A 22,956-nucleotide genomic window follows, 5' to 3' on the forward strand; every position below is an offset into this window, starting at 1 on the left:
AATAAGTGCCTTGCAGTGTGTGTAGGCAGCATGGCTGGGATCACCAGGGCAAAGCTCAAAGTGATCCCACACCACACTCCTGGACTCTCCTGAGAAACAGGGCCGCTTGGGTGGTGGTGCTTCTGCTGGTGCCTTCTGGGGCATGCCACCACCACTGCCCTCAGAGCTGGCCTGGGAAGTCCCAGGGATAGGAAACACAGGGGCTTTCTCCTCGGCCTCCTCAGATGCAACCTTGAGGCCCCCACCCCACACAGGGACCGGTGGGGAGGGAGGCAAGCTGGATCTGGCTGGACTGGCAGCTGGCTCCATGTGTGCCACCTTCACATCTGCCATGGGAAGAACTTATTTCCTGGCAGGGGAGGCCCTCCCCTCTAAATGCTGCCCTGCTGCAGGCCCTGGCATAGGGCCAGGCAGACGAGAGAAGTCCAGCCTGCACACCAAAGCAGGGGCGGGGGTGACTTGGGCAATAGGCCCCTGTTGCCGCCTCCCCCCCGCCGAACCAGCAAGAAAAGCCCTCCCCCTATCTGGCACTCCTCTGTCCCACCCACCCATCTCTTTGGGGGCTTCTTTTTAAAACCCTGACTTCAAAAAACAAAAATAAAACTTTTTTGAAAGAATTGGGAGAAAAGGGGCAGAAGTGGGGAGAGTGTCTTAGGGAAGGGAAAACTCAGTTGTGTGAAGGGTCAAGAACAGGGGCTGGGCTGACTTCAGCAGAGTGTGTACCCCCCACACACATCCAGTGCCAATAGGTTGTGCTGCTGCTGATGCTTTATTTAAAGGCTGCAGTTTGGTGTGGGTGGTGGGATAAACTAAATGTGCAGTGAGGAGGCTGGAGCATGTGCGCACTCAGAGCCTGTAGGCTGCTGGGCACTAGGAAACAGATACAATAGGCTGCTGTTGGACTGGGGTGGTGGCTGAAGGCTTTCTTTGTTTAAGACTGCAGGTGGTGGTGGTGGTGGTAAATGGGCACAGGGAGGAGGCTAGAGCGTGTGCCCATTCAGAGCCTGTAGGCTGCTGGGCACTAGGGAGCAGATATAGGCTGCTGCTGGACTGGGAAGCGGGGAGGCAGAAGGCTTTCTTTCTTTAAAGGATGCAGTTGGCGGTGGGTGGTAAATGGGTGCAGGGAGGAGGCTCGGGTCTGTGCCCACTCAGAGCCTGTAGGCTGCTGGGCAGAGAATATTAATACTGATCTATATGATGGGCACAGAAGGCTGGAGGACAGGCTTCAGTTTTTTAAAAATGCAAAAAAATATATATCTTTGGAATGGGAAAAAACAAGACAGAATTGGTTTTTTTTAAAAAAAAACCCACAAGGCTACGCTACGCTTCTAACCACCTTTTAGTACTAGCTAACAGGGATCCTTCCCACAGACAGAACCCCTATTTAAACTTTTTCTAAACAGCACACAACTTTTAAAATTAAGTTGCAACCCCAAACCTCCCTCAAAACAGGAAAAAACCCCAAGAACACACAATTCCAGAGACGTACGTGTGTGTGTGTGTGTGTGTGTGTGTGTGTGTGAAAATAGATGGGTACTCACTCAGTCTAAGGCTTCATGCACATTGTGTCCGGTATTCGACTTCTGTGGTCTGGTCTCTCTCTCCTCTTTTTTTAGTTTTCAGATGGGGGGTGGGGTGGGGGCTAGGACAAAAGCCTGGGAAATCGGGGGGGGGGTGGTGGTTGGCTGGCCAGGTGGCCAGTGGCTGCAAGCGCTCTGGGGTTGGTGACTGGAACAGGCAGGCAGTGATTCTCTCAGCAGCAGGAAGTGGTGAGAAAATTGGAATTCTCTTTTCTTCTCTAGAATTCTCTCTTTCTCTACAAAAAGCAATTAATGCAGAATAAAATCCACCCTAGGATGGCACAGGCACTGGCAGACTGGGTGGCACTGGGCAAGGTAGAACAATAGGCATCAAGGCAAAGCAACTTGGCAAAGCAAAAAGCAAAGCGCTCTCTCTCTCTCTCTCTCTCTCTCTCTCTCTCTCTCTCTCTCTCTTTTCTCCATGAGGCAGAATTGTTGCTGCTGCCTCTTTAAATCCCTTTGAAAATCCCTCCTTGAACTCCCTCCCACCCTTGCCCCTTCTTCGACCTTCCCCTGGCCAATGCGGGCTCATTTAGCACTTGCAGAGCCAAAAGAACGAATCGGGAACAAGGAGACAATTGCCAGCAGATCAGCCCATGCTTTCCCTTACCAATCTGAAGGTTGGAAGGTCAGGAAATTCAAATCGATGTCAAACACAAAATGGAGACTACACACAAAGATCGCCACAAAATGAAGGTCCAAAACAACAAAACTTTCGGATCCAAAATCTGGGCGATTTGTTCTGTCAACAAAACTTTTGGAACTTGCAATCGGGCGATTTGTTTTGTGCACAAATCGCCCGAAATGGCCTGATTTGGGTACAGATAATTCTGTACCCGAAACATTTCACACACCCCTAATGCATAAACAGTGCTGGAATACAGCACGGCAATTATTATTTTGCTCCCTCTTGTATTGCACCCCTGAATGTGCAGTGTGTGCTGTAAGAATGTAAAATGTAATTCTGGCACCTTGCTCCCCAAAGAGTCACGTTCTGCACCCCCCAAACACGGTCTTCTTTGCTCATTGCACCTCAGCCCCCAATAAACAGCTGGCCTCATAAGCTGTACCCCCTCTCTTAATTATGAATTGTCTGCCTCAGCATTCATTTCAAAAAAGAACTGGTCTCAGACTGAATTTCCAAATTAATCGCAGAATATTTCCATTTCAGTGTTAGAGTTTTGTTCCCATGATAGACTGCAAACTCTTCCCCACTGTTTCTTGATACCAGCATGGACTACTTATTCACTGGTCATCCACACAGGCTGGTCATTTGACCTCACAAAAGAGCAGCCTGCATAGCTCAAATTAAAGTCAGGCTCTGCACAGTTGGAGATGCAGCTCCTGATGGCAATGACTCTTAGCACCCAACCCTATTGACCACTAGGGCCATTAGGGGTAGAGGCAGCCAGTAAGGGCATTTCCCCCCATGACCATGCTTTCTCTGACTCTGATTCTACTTTGTTAGACTGATAGTCTCAGAGAAAGCGACTTCTGTCTTCTCCCTCCCCTCTTCCTGCATGTAGCTAGCAATGAGCCATTAATCTATCCTGATGGATTTCCTAAATAAATGACTTTATCTGGAACTTTAACTCCTCCAGACAATATTAATTAGCAGTGCTTCCTTACCTATGCACTTCTGCTGTACCTGGGGCAGATAAAGACATCTCCCCTCCTGAGCTCTCTAACATGCACTTCTGGCGGTGTGTGTGAGAGAGAAATCAAACTTCACCTAGGTAAAGGTAAAGTGTGCCATCAAGTCGATTTCGACTCCTGGAGCCCACAGAGACCTGTGGTTTTCTTTGGTAGAATACAAGAGGGGTTTACCATTGCCTCCTCCCACGCAATATGAGTCAATGCCTTTCACCATCTTCCTATATCGCTGCTGCTCAAAATTGGTGTTTCCCATAGTTTGGGAAACATACCAGCCGGGATTCGAACCAGCAACCTTCTGCTTGTTAGTCAAACATTTCACCTGGGACCTTCTTGCAAATAAGACTGTATTTGTTACTTCTTAGGTTGCTAAATTTTGTGCCATTGCATACAAGATTCATCAAGTAATGGTGAAGGCTCCCCCTATCAGTTAGGTAAGGATATGTCCCTGATGTGAGTAAACTTCTTCTACCTAAATGTAACTGTGGTATCTGACAGCCTGTACCAACTGCATTGAATGTTAACTTTGTACTATAATGCTGAAATCTGGTCAAGTACCATAATAAAGATATTCATTCATTCATTCATTCAGTGCAAGGATGAGTGTGGGAGCAAGTACTGTGTGTTTGGCTGATGTAACTATAGGACATGGACATTCCCCCTCCCCCAGTAATGCACCAGAAAAAGGGCACCATGTAATGACATTGCTCCCTTTCCTGTTCCCTTTCCATTATAGGGTGAGACCAGGGAAGGGAAGGAATGCCACTGCTGCAGCTGCCCAGAAGGCAGCCAATTTATTGAGAAAAGCTGGATGTGCATTACAAGGTAAGCCCCATCCTCCAGTACTATCCAATTCAATTCCAATAAAATTTGATATTGTGTTGCATATTGTGTTGTGTTATGAATATCAGATACATTTTTCATCGAAATTGTTTCTGATGGAAAAAGCCCCCATTAAGACTTGCATCATATTGTACCCAATTATTGGTTTGATGTGATGCACAGCCCTAGGTAATATCTGTATTAGTTAACACGTAATATCTAGAAATAGGTAAGAACTAGGCGATATCTATATTATTGCTGTAATTTCTGTATTAACAACGAAGATGTCACAAACTCATGAACAAGGTCTGTGATGTTTTAATTGGTCTGTATAAAGGTATAACTTTATTGTGACTTTTGGATTTTCCTCCCCAATTCGAATAGGCTCCAATCTGGTCATTCTTAATCACATGCTTCGTGCTTCCCATGAAGAATGGATACATTCTTTTGACTTTTTTCCCATTGAGTGGAACCATCTTGAGTCATACAATTCACAAAACAAGTTATGCTTTTGCTGTCTTTTCCTGACAATTTGAGGAGTCATAAGGAAAAACAAAGGTTCTAAAACCACAGGTTGTTTTTTCATGTGCTTTCTATAAAAATATCATCAAGATTAAAATGTGGTGGTTGCAAAAATTAAAAAATCTGTGCACCCACTGTTCCATACTTATAAAGATTTCAAAATATTGTAGATAGGGGTGGTTCTTTAATCTTTTTAATACTGAATTTTCTATAAGCAATTGCTTGGTTTCAAACCTGTCTATTGAGATCCATTCTCCAGAGGGTTCATTATCTATTTTTTCCATAGTCATTGTCTCCTGAGTTGTCTGTTGATAGTGTGGAGCAACAATGGAAGATAGATTTGTCCTTGTCTTTGTTGTTAATGCTTAGAATCCTATTAAAGGCTAAAGAAAGATTTGATCAGCTGACTCGTTATATCACTGGAAACTGATTCACCAGCATCACATCAAATATTTACCTTGCCCAGAGCTACAAGTAATTACAAGCTTATTTTGTTAGGTCTCGAGCAAACACAGAGTAATGAATTTTTGCTAATTATTAGGCAGCAATGAAAAATATGATTTGCCCACTTCAATATATTGCACGCATCTCATCTCACTTCACCAGGGAAAACTTCAATCGTCATGAACGTATTCAGTTGCTGCAAGGAAGCTCTTCAAGTGTGTCAACGAGAAGTAATTATCATGATGTCTAGGAAAGTGATTAAAATGGCTTATAGTTAAGATTTCAGTTTGCCATAGTTATTTCTATGCAAATATGCTGCATTTTCTTCAGCTGACATGCATGTCTTAATTATATGCAGTGAAAAGTTTTACAATAACAAGAAAATTTTAAAACTTCCACATTACAAAAAATAATTGCTGTAGTCTCTGTTGCAAATGGAAGTAATATTTCTTCTTGCTGGCATTTGAATTTAGAATTGTGTTGTGCAATCTCAGTGTTTACTATCTCAATGCATACATTTGGGATGGATGACCAAAACTCTCAACTAGCTTTCTTTATACACAGTAGCCATTATTCAACTTGCTGCTCAGCAAGTGGTTGGTTACATCTCTGGTTGAGATGGGTTATACCTCTGCCACTGTAAGTCCTCCCACAAATTACATGAAAATGTGGTTGCATTTAATTAGGAAGGTTTGTGTGTGTGAGAGAGAAACAGCCAACAAAGAGTGTACTGCACAACATGACAACTTTGATATAATCAGTGGCTGTACTTTTAACTGTTTATTCTCCACAGCCCAGGTTAAGAAATATTACTTTACCCTTTTAGAAATCTGACTTAAATCTCGGTTTTATGAGTACCACAATAATATCAGAACTAGTGTATCAAGGACATTTTTACTCACATGGTTCAAAAAACCAACTAATTAGGCAATGCCTATTTATTTATTTTTTAAATGACTAATTTTCTACTGAGGCAAGTTGAACTGTAGTTCATTAAAAATATCGGTAACTTCATTAAAGATTTAGATAAAAGGTTTAATATCTTAAGATCAGGCAGTGATCACATTAGCACCTGATTTTTATTATGCTTCAATGGCTACATCAACATAATGCAAAAGCAAATAAGAGCCAAACGATGTGATTTTTTTAAAAAATAGTAGCCTTTAGGAGGGCCCAGTCTATACTGGGACCACTGTGTGAGTAGAGCAAGGCTTACCCCTCCCCCTCCATGCCATTTCCCCCTGAAAATCACCCCTGAAACTACTACTACTACTACTACTATTATTATTATTATTATTATTTCAATTTCTATACCGCCCTTCCAAAAATGGCTCAGGGTAGTTTACACAGAGAAATAATAAATAAATAAGATGGATCCCTGTCCCCAAAGGGCTCACATTCTAAAAAGAAACATCAGATAGACACCAGCAACAGCCACTGGAGGTACTGTGCTGGGGGTGGGTAGGGCCATTTACTCTCCCCCTGCTAAATAAAGAGAATCACCACATTAGAAGTTGCCTCTTTGCCCAGTTAGCAGGGACTACTACTTGCTTCCAAAGTTGGCAACTGCAACAACACCTTTGGGGCAAATAGATTTTCTGAAAGATTATTGGAGACAAAAATATCATGGTGTCAAAAGGTTACAACCCCTTCAAAAGGTGTCAGCCGCCTTCACACATAAGGGCAAAGCGTGGGTCCAACAGACCCACAGTTTGCCTCCCCTTCCCTCATGCATTCCCAGACTATTGTGATCTGCAGCCTGGGAGACTGCAAAGGGGGAGGCACTGGCTGTGTGGACTTCCTTTGATGCATGAAGGAAAGCTGCGGCAGGCAAGGGAGTAGGAGGAGCTTCCTACCCTCAACTCCAGTTAGACCCCTCTGGCAGCTTTCGGATGACATGATGCCACTTTCTGACCTGAGGTTTTGGTGGTGGAACGTAAAGGTAACCGAAGGTTCTAATTCAGGTTTGAGGGCTTAACTCGTGGTTCAGTGCTGAAGCCACAGGTTCACACATTTGGACAACCAAATTCTTGAAACTCTGACACAGTTGCCTGCAGTTTCGTATTATGTCTGAAGGCAGCCTTTGGCTCTAACTAGATTGCCCTCCCACAGCTGGGGAGGAACCCTGCCCGTACAACAGACAATGCTTAATGTACAGTTTGTCTCTAAGATATTCAATATAAATTATTTAGACAATATCAAGGTTACAGTTACCTATAGAAATATATAGTGGTACTGAATTTTATTTCATCGTGAATACCCTGTTTCCCCGAAAGTAAGACCTACCCCGAAAGTAAGACCTAGCAGTAATTTCTGATGTACCGCTAATTGCCCTAGTGCATTTTTTTGGGCTAAAATTAATATAAGACACTGTCTTATTTTCGGGGAAACATGGTACCAAATGTTTCTCTGTTTTTGCTAGTATGATTGACCAGGTTAAATGGTTTAACTATTGTACTTGCATTTTCTAGTTGCCGATCAGTATGTAATCTCCATGTCAACATCGTTAGGAGAAGGCATAACCTCCCTAAATGCCTGTCTGGAGGCAGTAATGGGATGGATGAGGGATAACAAACTGAGGCTGAATCCATATAAGATGGAAGTACTTATTGTGCGGGGTCGAAACTCAGGAGACAATTTTGATCTCCCAGTTCTGGGTGGGGTCATGCTCCCCCAGAAGAAACAGGTATGTAGTCTGGGGGTGCTTCTGGATCTGAACCTCTCCCTGGTGTCCCAGGTTGAGGCAGTGGCCAGAGGTGCTTTTTATGAGCTCCAGCTGATATGCCAGCTGCATCTGTTTCTTGAGGTGAACGACCTCAAAACAGTGGTACATCTGCTGGTAACCTCTAGGCTGGATTACTGCAATGCGCCTTATGTGGGGCTGCCTTTGTACGTAGTCCAGAAACTGCAGTTGGTTCAGAAAGCGGCAGCCAGGTTAGTCTCTGGGTCATCTAGGAGAGACCATATTACTCCTGTCTTGAAGGAATTGCACTGGCTACTGATATGTTTCCAGGCAAAATACAAGGTGCTGGTCATTACCTATAAAGTCCTAAACAGCTTAGGCCCTAGGTATTTAAGAGAATGTCTTCTTCGCCATGAAAGTTGGAAGCCTACTCTGTGAAGAGCAGACACAGCTTGAAGAGGTGAGCAAGGTTTTCTAAACAGAGCAACATCTAGCCTTCCCCCCTTCAAACTAACAGGAGAAGGGAAGATTTTGAGGGGCTGGTTTCTCTTTAAGGGATAAGTCCTAGTGTCGCTCTCTCTCTCTCTCTGTGTTATTTTCTATGGCTAGCATTTGCCAGGGCTAGCAAACTCCAGTGTTTCTGTTTGACTCTGAGGAGGAGCTGGAGGAGGGGGCAGAGGCTACAGCAGAGGAAGGATGGCAAGGATCACAAGTTGCAAAGAAGAGTGGGTACGATGCATGGGGAGTTGAAAATGAGTTAGAGCCGGGTGAGGCAGCTCTTGTGGAGGAGGCACAACCAGTCTCAGCTGTGGAGAGGCGTCGGTCCGAGAGACAGCAAGAGTTAAGGAACCACATGCAAAGCTGCTGACTCAGGAATTCTTGATTAACAACACGGGGGGGGGGGGGTCAGCCTATTTAAGATGACTGCACCACAGCTCCCCTGCTGATAGCAACATCAATTTCCTGTGAGCTAATTGGCTGTGTACGTGTATTGCCTAGATTGTGTTTGAACCCTGGACTGTGTTGACCTTGCCCGTGGACTTCGATTTGGACTCTGTTGGATTGATTGGATTGGATTTGGACTGAACCTAGTTTGGAGAATTTCTTCCTGTAAGACTTTGCTATTATACTTCTGCCTCTGCCTGTTTTATGCTCCGTTTGGCTAGCCTGACAGGTTTACAACACCTACTCTGTGAAGAGCAGATGCAGCTTGAGGAGATGAGCAAGCTTTTCTAAACAGAGCAACATCTAGGCTTTCCCCCCTTCAAACTAACTAACAGGAGGAGGGGATCTTTTGAGGGGCTGGTTTCTCTTTAAGGGATAAGTCCTAGTCTCTCTCTGTGTGTGTTTTAAATGATTTTATTTGTTAATTGGTTTAATGTTTAAAAGATTTTAATTGTAAACCAGCCAGAGATGCAAGTTTTTGGGCAGTATAAAAATATTTCAAACGAACAAGTAAACAAAGTGATATATCCTTTGATCAATAAGCCAAAGCAATAAAACAATATTCAGATATGGCTATTAGTCTTTACTAAAGGCCCTTCTAGTTCTCAGTGGGTTAATATATGAGAAGAATTTCGTAAGATTACATATCAATGCTATCTTACACTGTACTTTTTAAGCCTTTCTATATTATGACTGCTTTATAGACTTATGGAGCATTTTAGATGCAATGATATGATGTTTAAAATGCACTTATGATGCAAAAAATCTCTTTTATAGATTTTGGAACTAAAAAAAAAAAGACGATGAAAACTTTATGTGCCATCTAAGAGATGATTTGCTATTTTAGGTTTGAACTTTGACCTTATCCACTCATATTTGGGGAGGGCAGGAAATATATAAAATGTAAATGGTCGATTGGAAAGCAAGAAATAAAAAGGCTGCACAGTTGAGAAGGCAGATCAAATGATGAGCTCATAAAGAGAACAGAACTACTTCAGAGTGAGCTCTCTTTCTCATTCTGGCTGACTTATCCTGACAAGAATTTCACCACACATCAGCTACCAGTATGTAGTAGAATTTTGATCTATATGGGCTTAATGAGATGCCAGTATAAAATTGTGTATATAAGATGAAGGGAAATAGCAGCAAGTTGCGAAATAAAGGAGTATTTTCAAAATGACAGTACTTTTATTTAAAATATGAGACTATGGGCTTTGAGAGTATGTCAGTGTGAAGCACATCTTTCTAGTGTGGCTGTTTATACTCAGTTTTGGGCATACTGGCCAGCAGTACTGGCAGCTGAGAAAGCCTCAGCCTCCAGGCTATCAGCACAGCCTGGGCTAGGGGATGGGGCAAACAGAATGGACTGAAGTGGGGCTGACTTCTCTCTGGTTCATGCCAGAGGTTAAAGTAGCTTCTGATGAAGGCACAGTGAGCATTTTGTTTTGCCTCTCACCAAGCCAACAGTATTATCGATTTGAGGTTCATTAGTTCATTTGCTGTGGACCTTAGTTGGCTACCACTTGTTGAGGCCAGAAAGGAAATTTAAGCTTCTGAAGGATCATTTATTTTCAGTTTCCAGTTGTGTTTGTCTGTAGACACGAACACCGCTTCAGTGATGGTTGGCATTTCTGTTATTGGGAGCATCTAAATTATGGCAGGAAGTCCCACCTTGGCCCTGCCACTCACCCTCACAGCCCGCCACTCACAGCAGTGGTCACCTGAAGAGGTAAACAGTGCCTCTGGTGTTTATGTGAGTATCTGCCATCACGGAAATGGTGTTTGCCTCTTTAGATGAATGCTGCTCTGATTGTGAGTGGTGCTGGGCTGTAGGGGTGAGTTACGGGGCCAGGGTGGGACTTCCAGTGCCAATATGGATGCTCTACTCATGAAGAGCATCCTCTCAGTAATGTCTGAAGAGGGCTACTGTATTGTTGCAAACCAGGTTATTCGGGCTTCATGCCACTTCAATTTCAGTAGATAGTTCAGGAATTTCTGAAAAGGTAACTTTTAAGATTTGAAGTATAGCTCTCATATATTTATATTTATATTTATATTTATATTTATATTTATATTTATATTTATATTTATATTTATATTTATATTTATATTTATATTTATATTTATATTTATATTAGCTTGAGACAACTTTTTGCCCACCACCACCCACTCTCAAGTTGCAGGCAGAGAGGTGCCAAACATTCTGAGAAGGAGAGATGCCCTCCTTGATATATTGTTTCTACGTTCTTCTCCAAAGCATGGTGATTAGAAGGGAACAGAGATGCAGATCAGCATATTTTCAGCAGCTGCAGCCTTGAAAAATCATTCTCTCATTGACCAACTACAAATGACAATCACAAAACTACTCTCCTTCTCCCTGCCTCAGTATTTTCCATTTATGGGAAACTGCTCCATTCCCAGACAGGTGGGAAAAGATTAAAAATGGCTTTCAATGCACCAATTCAATCTAATTAGATGTTGGGTGTATGGGACAGTTTTGTATTGGATCTACCCTGATAGCCCCAATGCCTCATAAGTTCCAATGCAAAATTGTCCAATATATCCTACATTGAATCCAGTATCAGGTTTGGTCTTATATATTGCACAACCATAATAGGGGTGTGCATGGAACCAGCTGGCCCTGTTCAGTTCAAACTGGGCCCGGACCAGGCCAGTTAAGTCCGGCACTCCCCTCAAACCCCACATGGTTTCGTTGGGTCAGCAGGGGTGGGGTGTGGGGTGGGTGGTGGTCTCACAGACCAAAAAGTTAAAAAAAAATCCCTACCCCCTCTGGGGGGGCTTTTCCGAGGTTGTGGAGGGTGTCCACAGAATTTCCCCTCCACCTGCCCGCCTCCTTTATTGCAGGCATCACCCGGTTTAGGTGGTCTTCAGCCCTTTCTGGGCCTTTCCCCCATTGGGGTGGCCATTTTGGAGGCTGCCATGCATGCACAAATGGCCCCTGTGTGACCCGAACTGTTGAACCGAACCGGCTCGAAGACAAACCGGTTCGGTTCCAAACCTGTTCGCACACCTCTAAACCTAAGAAGCACTTGGATATTGTAATTATGATGTTGCTGGTTTGCATAGGTTCAGATTCATACTGGGCTTGTAAAAGACCAACTCTGATTTGTTTGAAAAATAGTTTGGTTTTCATAGTTCAGTTCCAAATCAAGCTGATGAAGGGAGGGGGAGAGGGATCTCACCATCAGCTGCAATCGTATCAGACATATATTTCCTTTTGTTCTGAACACTGTAGAACACAGGAAGCTGCCATATCCTGAGTCAGACCATAGTTCCATCTAGCTCAGTATTGTCTACACCAGGGATTCTCAACGTTAGGTCCCCAGATGTTCTTGAACTTCAACTCCCATAATCCCCAACCAAAGGCCACTGGGGCTGGGGATTATGAGAGCTGAAGTCCAATAACATCTGAGGACCCAACATTGAGAATCCCTGGTCTACACAGACTGGCAGTGGCTTCTCCAAGGTTGCAGACAGGACTCTCTCAGCCCTATCTTGGAGATGCCAGGGAGGGAACTTGGAACCTTCTGTTCTTCCCAGAGTGGCTTCATCCCCTAGGGGGAATATCTTACAGTGCTCACACATGAAGTCTCCCATTCATATTCAACCAGGGTGGACCCTGCTTAGCTAAGAGGACAAGTCATGCTTGCTACCACAAGACCAGCTCTCCTGTGCCTGAAGAATAGCTCTGAAAATATACACGAATTCTGATCTCAACGTAGGATCTAGTTTGGCCATTAACTGTTGTTGTGTTTTAAAAATGCTTTTTATTATGGCCATTAAATGTTGTTGATGGGTCTCAGGCGGCTCACAGATCTGCTGCCATGTTAAGGAGACAATGTTTGCAAAGTGTCCAAAGAGGCACAGTTGCCCAATTCAGGCCAGGTGTCAGCTCAGGGAATAGAGAATGGGACCAGGATTCTTTGCCTTTTCCACTACATTTCTCTCTGTAGGCACTGCTTTGCTGCACTTTCTGGTCTAATTTTAATTGACTTTGAAGGAAAGGGAAAGGGAAGGTGGAGTGGTGCAGTGGCAGCAAACAGACAATGCTATGACATGATTGTCCATCTCCCTCATATGTCAGCAGGAGGAACACTGGTAGCTCACATGCCCATGCCACTGCATGATTGTCAAACCATTACAGCAGTGGCAGTGGCCCACCTGCCAATTTTCCTGCCCCTTAAGCTGCCTGGCCAGATAACAGCAGCAGGCAGAACAATACATCTGTATCTACCACCAGCATCACATTTTGGGCTGGCCAGTAGTGGGAGGAGTCGGCAGCTTAGCAGCCATGCTCATGTAGTTGTCTGCACAGTTTGAGCCTCAGAGCCTCAGCAGATAAAGGCTGGGAAATGGAGGGCACCAAAGTGAGGGAAACATGGAGGTCTGGGAGGGCAAATGGAGGGCAACATGTCAATGTATGGGACACACCTGTATAGAGGAATGGGCAGATGGATTGATGGAAGATGCGTGTGTATGAATGGATCAGTGTGTGTGCATACAGAAGGTATAATAGTTTTGTGTATAGAGAAGATGCTGTAATCCTCAGCATTGAAACTGTAGTGCTACAAAGCTGTCCATGAAACACGAAAGTCAAGGCAAGTCCACTCTTTAGGAAAGCTTTTTAATAAATTTCCACTTGTGGATGTCTGGAGGGAGGTTAACCGCTCAGCCAGGAATTTCACATACTCCCCACTTAGATTTAAAATGTATACAAGAATTGATTATATCTTAATTACTGATATCTCAAAATTATCAATAATCTCTGCTGATATTGAATCTATAGGACTATTAGATCATGCCCTGATATCTGCATCTTTCAAGCTCATGAAGTCTCAAAAATTCTCTCAAATTTGGCAGTTAAGCCCTGTAATTCTGGACAAACCTGATATTGTAATAAGACTTAATGATGCCATATAGCAATATTATAAGCATAATGACAATTTGGACACTCTCAAAGTGATTAATTGGGATACTATGAAAGCATTCCTGAGGGGAGACTGTATTAAAGAGACAATTTTAATGAAAAGGAACAATACTAAAGCTATTAATGAGCACTTAACACAAATCAAAGACTTGGATGTAAAGCATAAAGATACTAGCTCTGGTAGGATATATAAGAAATCATTACAGAAGGGAAAGGAACTGGAGTCTTTTGAATGTCAAAAGATAGCACTGCCGTGACTAAGCAAAGATTTTATGAACACAGGAACAAAAGTTCTAAACTCTTGCAAATAGGTTTATTTTTTTAGGTAAAACATAACTCAACCCAGCAAATCAAAAAGGCTAATGATAGAGACTTAAGTAATGCCCCAGAGATATGCAAGTCTTTTGCTAATTTTTATTCTAATTTATATACCTCAGATCAATCAGACAGTAATGAAACTGACAAATTTACTGAGGCAGTGCCTTCGAGTTGGTATCAACTCCTAGCGATCACATTCCATGTGATTTTCTTGGTCATATAGGACCAAGAATACAGAATATAGAATACAGGAGTGGTTTGCCAGTGCCGCCTCCTGTGCAGTATGAGATGATACCTTTCAGCACCCCCATATCGCTGCTTCCCAATATAGGTGGCTACAAATATATTTACTAGGCACGGTCTGGGAAGTGCACCTGCAGGGATTTGAACTAACAGCCTCTTGCACTCTAGGCAAGCTCCTTCCCCACTGGACCATCATAGGCACAGTCTAAATGAGCCATTCACAAATGAAGAGCTCTTAGAAGTTATTAAATCACTGAAGAGCCATAAATCTCCAGGCCCACATGGTCTTACAGCCCTGGCCTATAAAAAAAATTGGTGACATATTGATACCTAGACTTGTAGACTTATTCAATTCCATCCTGGAAGGTCAAGCGATTCCCAAGTCGCGGTGATACTCTAGGATTGTTGTGCTTCCAAAACCTAATAAAGATTAGGAGTTAGTGGAATCCTATTGCCTTGCTCAATCAACATCTCAAGATCTTTACATCCTGCTTAGCCAAAAGATTAAACAAATTTATAGCGTAGTACATAAACCCAGATCAGTTGGGTTTTATAAAAGGAAGGCAGATTACAGATCCCACTTGTCTCATACTGGGAGGGTAAAATGTCAATGTATGGGACACACCTGTTTAGAGGAATGAGCAGATGGATTGATGGAAGATGCATGTGTGTGCAGTGGTAGCAAGATGGCGATGCGCTTGTGAGGATGTAGCCTGTGTAGCTCCGTCCTTCCTCCCGCACACTCCTTAATTAAAAGCAGCTGGCAAAGTTGTCTTTCAGAGTGAAGAGCTTGTTGTTATCTTGGGAACTGCCGAAGATTTTTTGGGGTTCAGACAAGAGCCCTGGGAAGTCTGGCAAACCCATAAAAGGACTTTCTTCAGAATCCAGGACAGCACAGAGTCTCCTTGTCATCCTGAATATTATCATCTGCCTGATTTAACATCATTTGGACTGCTGTTTCTCTTGTATTTCCTTACCGCTAGGTAACCTCTACGTTTATTAAGTTCATTGTCTCTCTTTTCTGCGTATAGACATCCGGAATTTGGGCAATAAAGCAGGGCTATTTGAAGGGTCTTCCTATGCTAGTTGGAGAGTAATTGCTGCAATGCCAGAAGCATAGCAAGATTTAAAGTTATCTCTGGCTCAATGGGGGGCAAGATTTATGACTTTAGCTAATTATTTTTTTACAACTGGGTGATATTTTCTTTCTTAGTAGTAATTCATTTGGACATACGTTTTGTGAATGAAGAACTACTGTCCCCCCTACCCTTTTTTGTTTTCAGGTTTTTTTCTCCTGTATAAACGTTGTTTGGATTTGTTTTTTCCTCCTGTATCACAGATCTACTTGTATTGTATTTTGTACTTAATTGTTTGTTGCTTCTCTGGAACTTTGGCGGAAAGGTTTATTTATAAACTGTTTCTGACTCACAGCAGAGTGATCTGGTTGTATTTACTTGGAATAGACTCTTTTTTGTGGAGCTAAATCTGTTCTGCGGAGATTTCAAGGACCTTAAGGACATTAATCTTGGACTAATGCTGTACTACATTCGTGTAACATTACAAACTCAGTAAAGGATTACAAATTAACTCCTTCTCTTGTTTTATAAGGTTTCCTTCATTTACTTTTAGCACTTCAGACGGACCTATTTTTTCTCTCTCTTTCTTGGATCTTTCACGCGCAGCTGAAAATTCATTATTATTATTATTATTATTATTATTTTACATTTATATCCCGCTCTTCCTCCAAGGAACCCAGCAAATCTCATGGCTGAATGGGGATTTGAACTCGGGTCTCCCTGGTCCTAGTCCAGCACTCTAACCACTACACCACACTGGCTCTCCAATTAAGGGACTAATTGCTCGGCAGAAGGATCTTATAACCTTGGACCTCTTGCGTGTAGTGATTTATTTTCCCAAACAAATTTATCCCTCAAAGAATTTGGTTACGTCACTTTCTATTCTGCTTTCTTATTTCATTGGTAATCTGTAGTTCTCTTTAATTCCACACAATGGTCACAGTTTGCCATATTTCATAGAATGTTATGTTGAAGTTGTACTCTGTGATTCTCTGTGATCTGTGGTAATGTTTATTTGCAGAACTTCAAGTTTCTTTTACTGTACTCCTTTTGGTATTGGGTTGATGTATGAGCATGCTGGAGGTTTTTTTTAATAACATTTTGATCTTATTATTCCCTTACATTACTTATTTACTGCATAATTAGGCTCAAGATAGAGAGTCAAAACTTGTATTCTCGGTGGATGAAGGCCAGTTTAGTTGTTCAATAATTAGGGAACACATTGGCAGTTTATTAACAAGTATAACGTATTCAGAATAAGGTTTTGACTCCAGCCCCTAAAGAAATAAATAATTTATTTGTACCATAGGTTTTAATTAGGGGTTCAATTCTGAATTTCCTCCTTCCTTTCTTTTCTTGTATACCCAAGTAATAAAATAGCAAGGGAAATATCCAATATAACGGAATCTTATTTTCAAACAGAGATGTTATCTTTTTCTGCAGTGCAACAATCAATAGTTGTAGAGTTGCGTGATTTCAGTACCTGGATTCAGACAAAATTAGATCAATTGTGCATGTCTATTTCAAAGTCTGATGTGGAACTCAGACCTGGCCCGTCTGGAGTGCAGGTGGTCTGACTGGAAGAACAGGAACCTTTGCCTATCTTTTGATTGGAAGTACTTTTTTACAAGCAACTGGGAACATGGAGTTGAAGCTTCTTCTCTCACAGATCTGGAATGTTTTGCTCATGAGTCTTGCAGCTTTAGTACCAGACAAGACAGAGGGGGGAGAAACTTTCTTGGCAATATTTAGATTACGGTTGTGTATGAAATGATTAGAAAAACAAATTCTTTTACCTTAAGAAACCTTTTGGAGAATGACATGATTGGCCTTTTCCATGAAAGCAGATTCAAATATAAATGGGCACTGCTTTTTTGGCTGGAGGTTATTCAAAGGTTGTGGAAATAGATTTGCCCTGAGTTACACTGGTTCCTAATACGCTTGACTATGATTGACCCTTTTGGACCGATGGATGAAGCTCCCAGATGAAGAATTTTCTTTCTCTTTTCTTTTCCTCTCTCTTTAGACTCTTAAGGACTTATCTCTGGTTTAGACATTGTTAGTAGGTATAACATTTAGATGGTGACATTGATTTTGTTTTTGGTCACAATAGCCTCAATACACAATTTCGTTTCATACAACTGTTATAGTGAAATCAAGAATTAAGGATGATAAAAGAAATTCACTTTTAACCAGGATGGAGTTAGTTCAGGAAACATTAGCTTAACATTAACAACAACCATTGGTTATATATTAAAATATAGCTAATTTGGAATTCGGTCTTAGATATTCCTGTATTATTTTTATTTTCTTTCAGAAAGTATTACTTTTACTTCCTTTCAGTAAAGTCGGTGAATCAATTTGGAAATCAGGACTATAATTTTCCTATTTAAAACAATTACTATTTAGGTTCTTCCTTGTGTTATAGATTGTTGCTGCGGATTATTCAGTGCTCTTTTTTTGGTTGTTGCCCACATTTTCTAACTGCTCTTTATCATGATATTCTTTACTTCATTGATATTGTTTGCTGATTATTGCATTTCACTGTATTGCATTGGTGATTGGACAGAAGAGGCTTCTGATTATTTTTCTTTTCTTTTCTCTTTAGACTTGGAAGGATTTTACTTATTTTTGGTTTAGATATTGTTAGTAGATATAACAATTAGATGGTGAAGTTAATTTTATTTTTAATTACAATAATCTCAATACATAGTTACATTCTATACATTTATTATAGTAAAACCAAGAGTGAAAGATAACAAAAGAAATTTACAGATTGATTTTTAACTAGGATAGAGATAGTTCAGATTATTCCCCCTGCCCTGAAAGTATTACTTCCCCCCCGCCCCCAATAGAACCAGTGGATCAATTCATAAATCAGGACCAGAACTTTCCTATATAAAAAACAATGACTATTTAGGTTTTTTCCCTTACTTTGTAAGTTGTTGCTGTGGATTTTTCAAAGCTCCTTTTCTGGTTGTTATCCATATTTTGTAACTGTTCTTTGTAATGATATTCTTTACTTCACTGATACTATTTTCTGATTATTGTATTGCACTGTTTTGCATTGTTACTTGAGAGGACTGGTGATAAGACAGAAGGGGTCTTTTTCGATATTGAGTGCTTCTGATTATTTGTAACACCATATATGACCTTCACAATTGAAAAATTCGAGTTATGATCATGTTTTTATTCTTTCCTGTATTTTAATAAATTAAAATTCTTATTTTTTTAAAAAAAGGAAGATGCATGTGTGTGAATGAATAAGAGTGTGTATGTGTGGAGGGTATAATAGTTTGTGTGGGGGGAAGGTGCAGTGATCCTCAGCAATGGAATTGTGGTGTTACAAATATGTCCATGAAACATGAAAAATGTAATGATGAAGGGGTTGAGAGTATTAATAAAACATTTCTGGTTCTGATTTTGTAGTAAAATGACAGTGGCCAAATTCAGACATAACGTCAAACTGGAGTTAAACGGGGCTGAGGTTGGAACTCCATTATGTCCAAATTTGTGCAGCCGCTGTTTTATGGGGAAAGTGACCAGCGGTTAGCCCTGCCAAACTTCCATTTGAACCTTTGGTTTTCAGTAAGGTTCACCGCCGAGACCTGAGGTTTGGCAGCAGAAGTGTTACGTCCAAACATGAATGGTGCCATAAACAAGGTTCTTTGAGGTTTTTGAAACCACAATAATTGAGATGACAGTGCAGATCTGCCTGGGATTGTGCACACTCCATGCCTTTGGCGCTTCTCACTGGCCACCTGTCTGAGTACCAGCCCCACCCCTCCTGTCTCCAACACAGCAATGCAGTTGCCCGGCAACAGGGAGACTGCCACATCCCATCTTAAGCTTGTCAGCCTGTCAAGCAGCAAAGACACACAGGGGCATACTCCTCCCCACTCTGTCCCTTGCTCCCCTCTCCTGGCAAGCAGGAGGGAAAGCACTAAATGCTTCACTACCCAAGAACAAAATGACAATGATGTATGTTCACAAGCATGAACACTCCAGGTGGCAACATTCTTATGGGGTGCCCTTGGATGGGATGGGAACAATTGTGAGGGGAGGGGTTTCCCAGGGTCAGGTTTAAAAGGCAGCCCCAAGCAGGGATTTGTTAACAGTCAATTTCCATTCTTCACCACAAATAAGTGGGGCAAGTGGGGCCCAGCCTCTTTCCCTTTGGGCCTGTCCACTTCCTAGACTTACTCATGAGAAGGGCTGGACAGCAGGATCTGAATTGTCCCAGGAAAAGGAGCAATTTGACATGTGTGATGACAACAGATTCTGATCATGAGCAGACTGCTCACTCATGAGCATGTAAGGCTATGGGGACACCCCCTCACAATTCATGAGAAGAACTGTCTTTGGGGACCGGGGTGTCAGGCAGAATAATGGATAATGTGTGATGACAAAACAACCCCTTTATCCACATACACATCTCTCACGAGAGTGTCAGGCCATGGGGGCTTTGTATTGAGCCTAGGTGAACAAAAAGGTCTTTACCTGGTGTCTAAAAGAACAAAGTGATGAAGTCAGGAGAACCTCACTCAGAAGGCTATTTCATAAATGGGGTGCAACCACTGAAAAGGCCCTCTCCCTGGTAGCCATCTGCCTCAACTCATTTGGCAACTCATTTGACACAGAGGAGGGCCTCTGAAGAAGATCTTAAGGTTTGGTTAGGGGCAAGGCGCTCTCTCAGATAACCCAGCCCCAAGCCATTTAGGGCTTTCAATGTTAAAACCAGCACCTTGAATTGGGCCCGGAAATGGACTGGGAGCCAGTGCAGCTGATGATGAATTAGAGTGATATGATCAAAACATACAGTCCCAGTTAGTAATCTTGCAGCCCTATTTTTTTACCAACTGAAGTTTCTGGACCATTATCAAAGGTAGCCCCACATACAACTCATTGCTGTAATCTAAGGGAGAGGCAATTGCTCTCCCTGTCTTGTCAACTGCCACCAGGTAGCTGTTAAAGTGTTCCCCCGCCAGCCCATCCACCCATGTGTACCCTTGCTTGTGCCCCTAAATGGCAACCCCACTTTCCTGGGATGCTGGAAATTGGGGTTCCCTCTCCTGTGATTCCCCATGGCAGCAGATCTGGAAACAGTGCAATGCCAGTCTGAACCCTGGAATTTTGAAGGGGAATAAAGACCCATCCCCACACCTGATGTTCACTCTGTCCACACATGCAGCTAGGCTCTGCCACATGGAGCGTCACAATTTCCTTTGGGTCTGTACAAGGCTTCCCATGGGTGGAGGGGGTTGCAGTGCAAAAGCTACATCTTTAACCAGAGAGAGTGGGGGCCCCACACAAGCAGGGGCCCCTTTGTTGGGTTTGTTCAACTCATGAATACACAGTCCTACAGAAGACCTGGTGTACTTATTCCAATGGTCCTCCCCAGTAGGCTGGCCCTCTCATGAGAGTAGTCGCCCACCATCAGCAAGCTGCCAGGGAGCAGTATTGTGATTTGGTCTTCATGAACTGCTTTGTCGGGGTCAGCCCTTGCAAGATTATCCTAGGTCATGGCGGAACAGACCCACATAGGATCCTTTACCCTCTTTCATGTACATATCCCCTCCTAGGAAGTCATGATGTTCCCTTCCCTTTCCTGAGTAACAGGGAAATAGCTGTATGGCTGAAGCCAAGTTTTTCTGTGGGCACTGTCCCCTGGGACATGGGGCTCAATTTCTTTACCTCTGGGCTCTGCCCATGAGTGGATAGGTCTCTCTGTTTCAAGCTGAAGTTAAATGTGGCTCCCAGGTCTTGACAATTTGAGTACCACTGTTAGATGGACCAGTAGTCTAACTCAAAATAAAGGCAACTTCCTAGGTTCTATAATTTCAGTTTCATGCACACACTTTACTTTCATCTTTCAGATCCAACCCTTCTCTTCTGCAGGTTGAGAGCAACTCTGAAGCTGGCATCAGTATTATAAATATAAATATTTGATTTAAAAAATTAGTTACATTTTGATCACATTGTATAATGTAAAGATTTTATAATTCAAACTGAGGCACATATGGTCTTATCTAAAAACATTACCTTAGAGCCTGTGGGCCCAAATAAGTCACCTCATGCTTGTTTACTAGGTATTATGCTTGGAAATGGGCCAAGATGTGTCTGAACATGTATAAATGTGACTTAATACCTTATTTCTCGCCCAAGCTGAGAGGTCATGAGCATAAATGGGATGTGTCCCAGCAGCTAAGCATCTGTGTTTATCTTGGCTATGCATTTCTGACAGCCAGTGCAGATGGTCAGTAAATATGAATAACTAAGCCAGCTCCTGCATCAGACTGCCATGGTTACTTGGGTATTTACATGCTCAATATACTTCAGAATTATTATTAAAATGTAGTAAACAGAAGCAAGTTCCATTCCACACCACCAATGAATACTGATTTTAGGAGCATCAGTGTTTCTGAAGTTTGATTCCCGTTCTGCTTCTGAAAATGCAGTGGGCTGAAAATTAAGAAGACAATTTTTTGGGATGAAGGAAATTGGACCACAAACTACATATGTCATTCTGAGGCCTCTTAACTTATGAGCAGAGGCACCTGCAAATTAAGCATCATCATGCTCGGCCAGGCAACCACACCACCCGGGACAGACTAAAGAGGATTTAGGGGGCCCCAGCGGCTGTCAAGGCCCTGGACTTTGGCCTGAAAGTCCAGGGGTAAGAGCACCTCTGCTTATGAGCCCAGAAGTAAAATTTAATATCTTGGGATTCTCTCTTCCTAGTTCTGATATGATCATTTTAAAGGGGTGCTGTTATGAGGGTGATGAGTGCAAAAGCAAATTATCTTGAAAAACATTTTAGGCCAGCACACAGAATCTACAATGATGGAAAATATACAATTCTCTGCCCACCACAGAGAGAGAGAGAGAGAGAGAGAGAGAGAGAGAGAGAATAGAAGAATTAAATAATTTGTCTTTGGTAATGTGTAGGATACTTTTTCAAACACAGTCATCTGGGTGCAAAAGCAAACAAACATTATAATGCTAATTTTGTTTTCAAATTATCTGTAAACATTTTAATAGCACAGGGGAAAAAATCAGCATAGGAACATGTATACTAGCTAAAAATGGCAATGCATGATTGTTATGTTTCTTGAAATGTAGAGTCAACATTGTAATGACAAAATTAGAGATAAATGCTTTTAGCATGCAAACAAGCTCCTCATGTCTGGGCCTCTTTAATCGAAGTGAGTCATTTCCTTTCTTGTTTAAGCCCCGCTCAGCTCCTTTCAGCCAGTTTGTTCTGGAGAAATATCCTATTCCTAGAGTGCTATTTTCAAGATGCCAAGATGCAGGACCTTCTAGCAATTGGCTTTCTATCCTGGGAGGCTTTGCCGAGGAAGTATTTCTTGTGGGTTGCTGTTAGTAATGAATAATAGCTGAGTAATGGGTTGGTTATCAATTTAAGAACATAGTAACATACTAACAACCCTGGTAGATCAGGCCCAAGGCCCATCTAGTCAAGCATCCTGTTTCATACAGTTGCCCACCAGATGCCGCAGGAAGCCTACAGGCAGGAGGTGAGGGCATGCCCTCTCTCCTGCTGTTACAACCCTGATAGCATTCGTGCGTATAGTGCTTTTTAAAGTACTATAAAGCCTTTTAAACAATTTTATTCTAGACCACAGAGAATGCCATCTGCCCTAAGAATTCTAAAACATCTTAAAATAGGAAGGAAGAAAACAGGGATGGTGCAGTAGCGAT

The 22,956-nt window shown here is 42.2% G+C and overlaps 2 long non-coding RNA genes across 11 annotated transcripts in view; one reads left to right on the top strand and one right to left on the bottom strand.

Moving 5' to 3' along the window:
• LOC128327664 (uncharacterized) overlaps nt 1-22,956 on the top strand; it is a 146,824-nt gene that overhangs the window by 19,652 nt on the left and 104,216 nt on the right. For 3 of the 9 annotated variants that reach the window (XR_008308726.1, XR_008308729.1, XR_008308728.1), the window contains exon 3: nt 3,970-4,058. This is a non-coding gene — a long non-coding RNA (uncharacterized LOC128327664). Of the gene's footprint in view, nt 1-3,598; nt 3,668-3,969; nt 4,059-4,439; nt 4,960-5,183; nt 5,291-21,110; nt 22,029-22,956 lie in introns of those variants that run through there. The other 6 variants (XR_008308733.1, XR_008308734.1, XR_008308730.1 and 3 more) reach the window with 6 other exon arrangements.
• LOC128327665 (uncharacterized) overlaps nt 21,947-22,956 on the bottom strand; it is a 75,266-nt gene continuing 74,256 nt past the window's right edge. For both annotated transcript variants that reach the window (XR_008308735.1, XR_008308736.1), the window contains one exon: nt 21,947-22,611. This is a non-coding gene — a long non-coding RNA (uncharacterized LOC128327665). The remainder of the gene's footprint in view (nt 22,612-22,956) is intronic.

This window comes from Hemicordylus capensis, chromosome 5, assembly GCF_027244095.1.
Source record: "Hemicordylus capensis ecotype Gifberg chromosome 5, rHemCap1.1.pri, whole genome shotgun sequence".
Lineage (NCBI taxonomy): Eukaryota > Metazoa > Chordata > Lepidosauria > Squamata > Cordylidae > Hemicordylus > Hemicordylus capensis.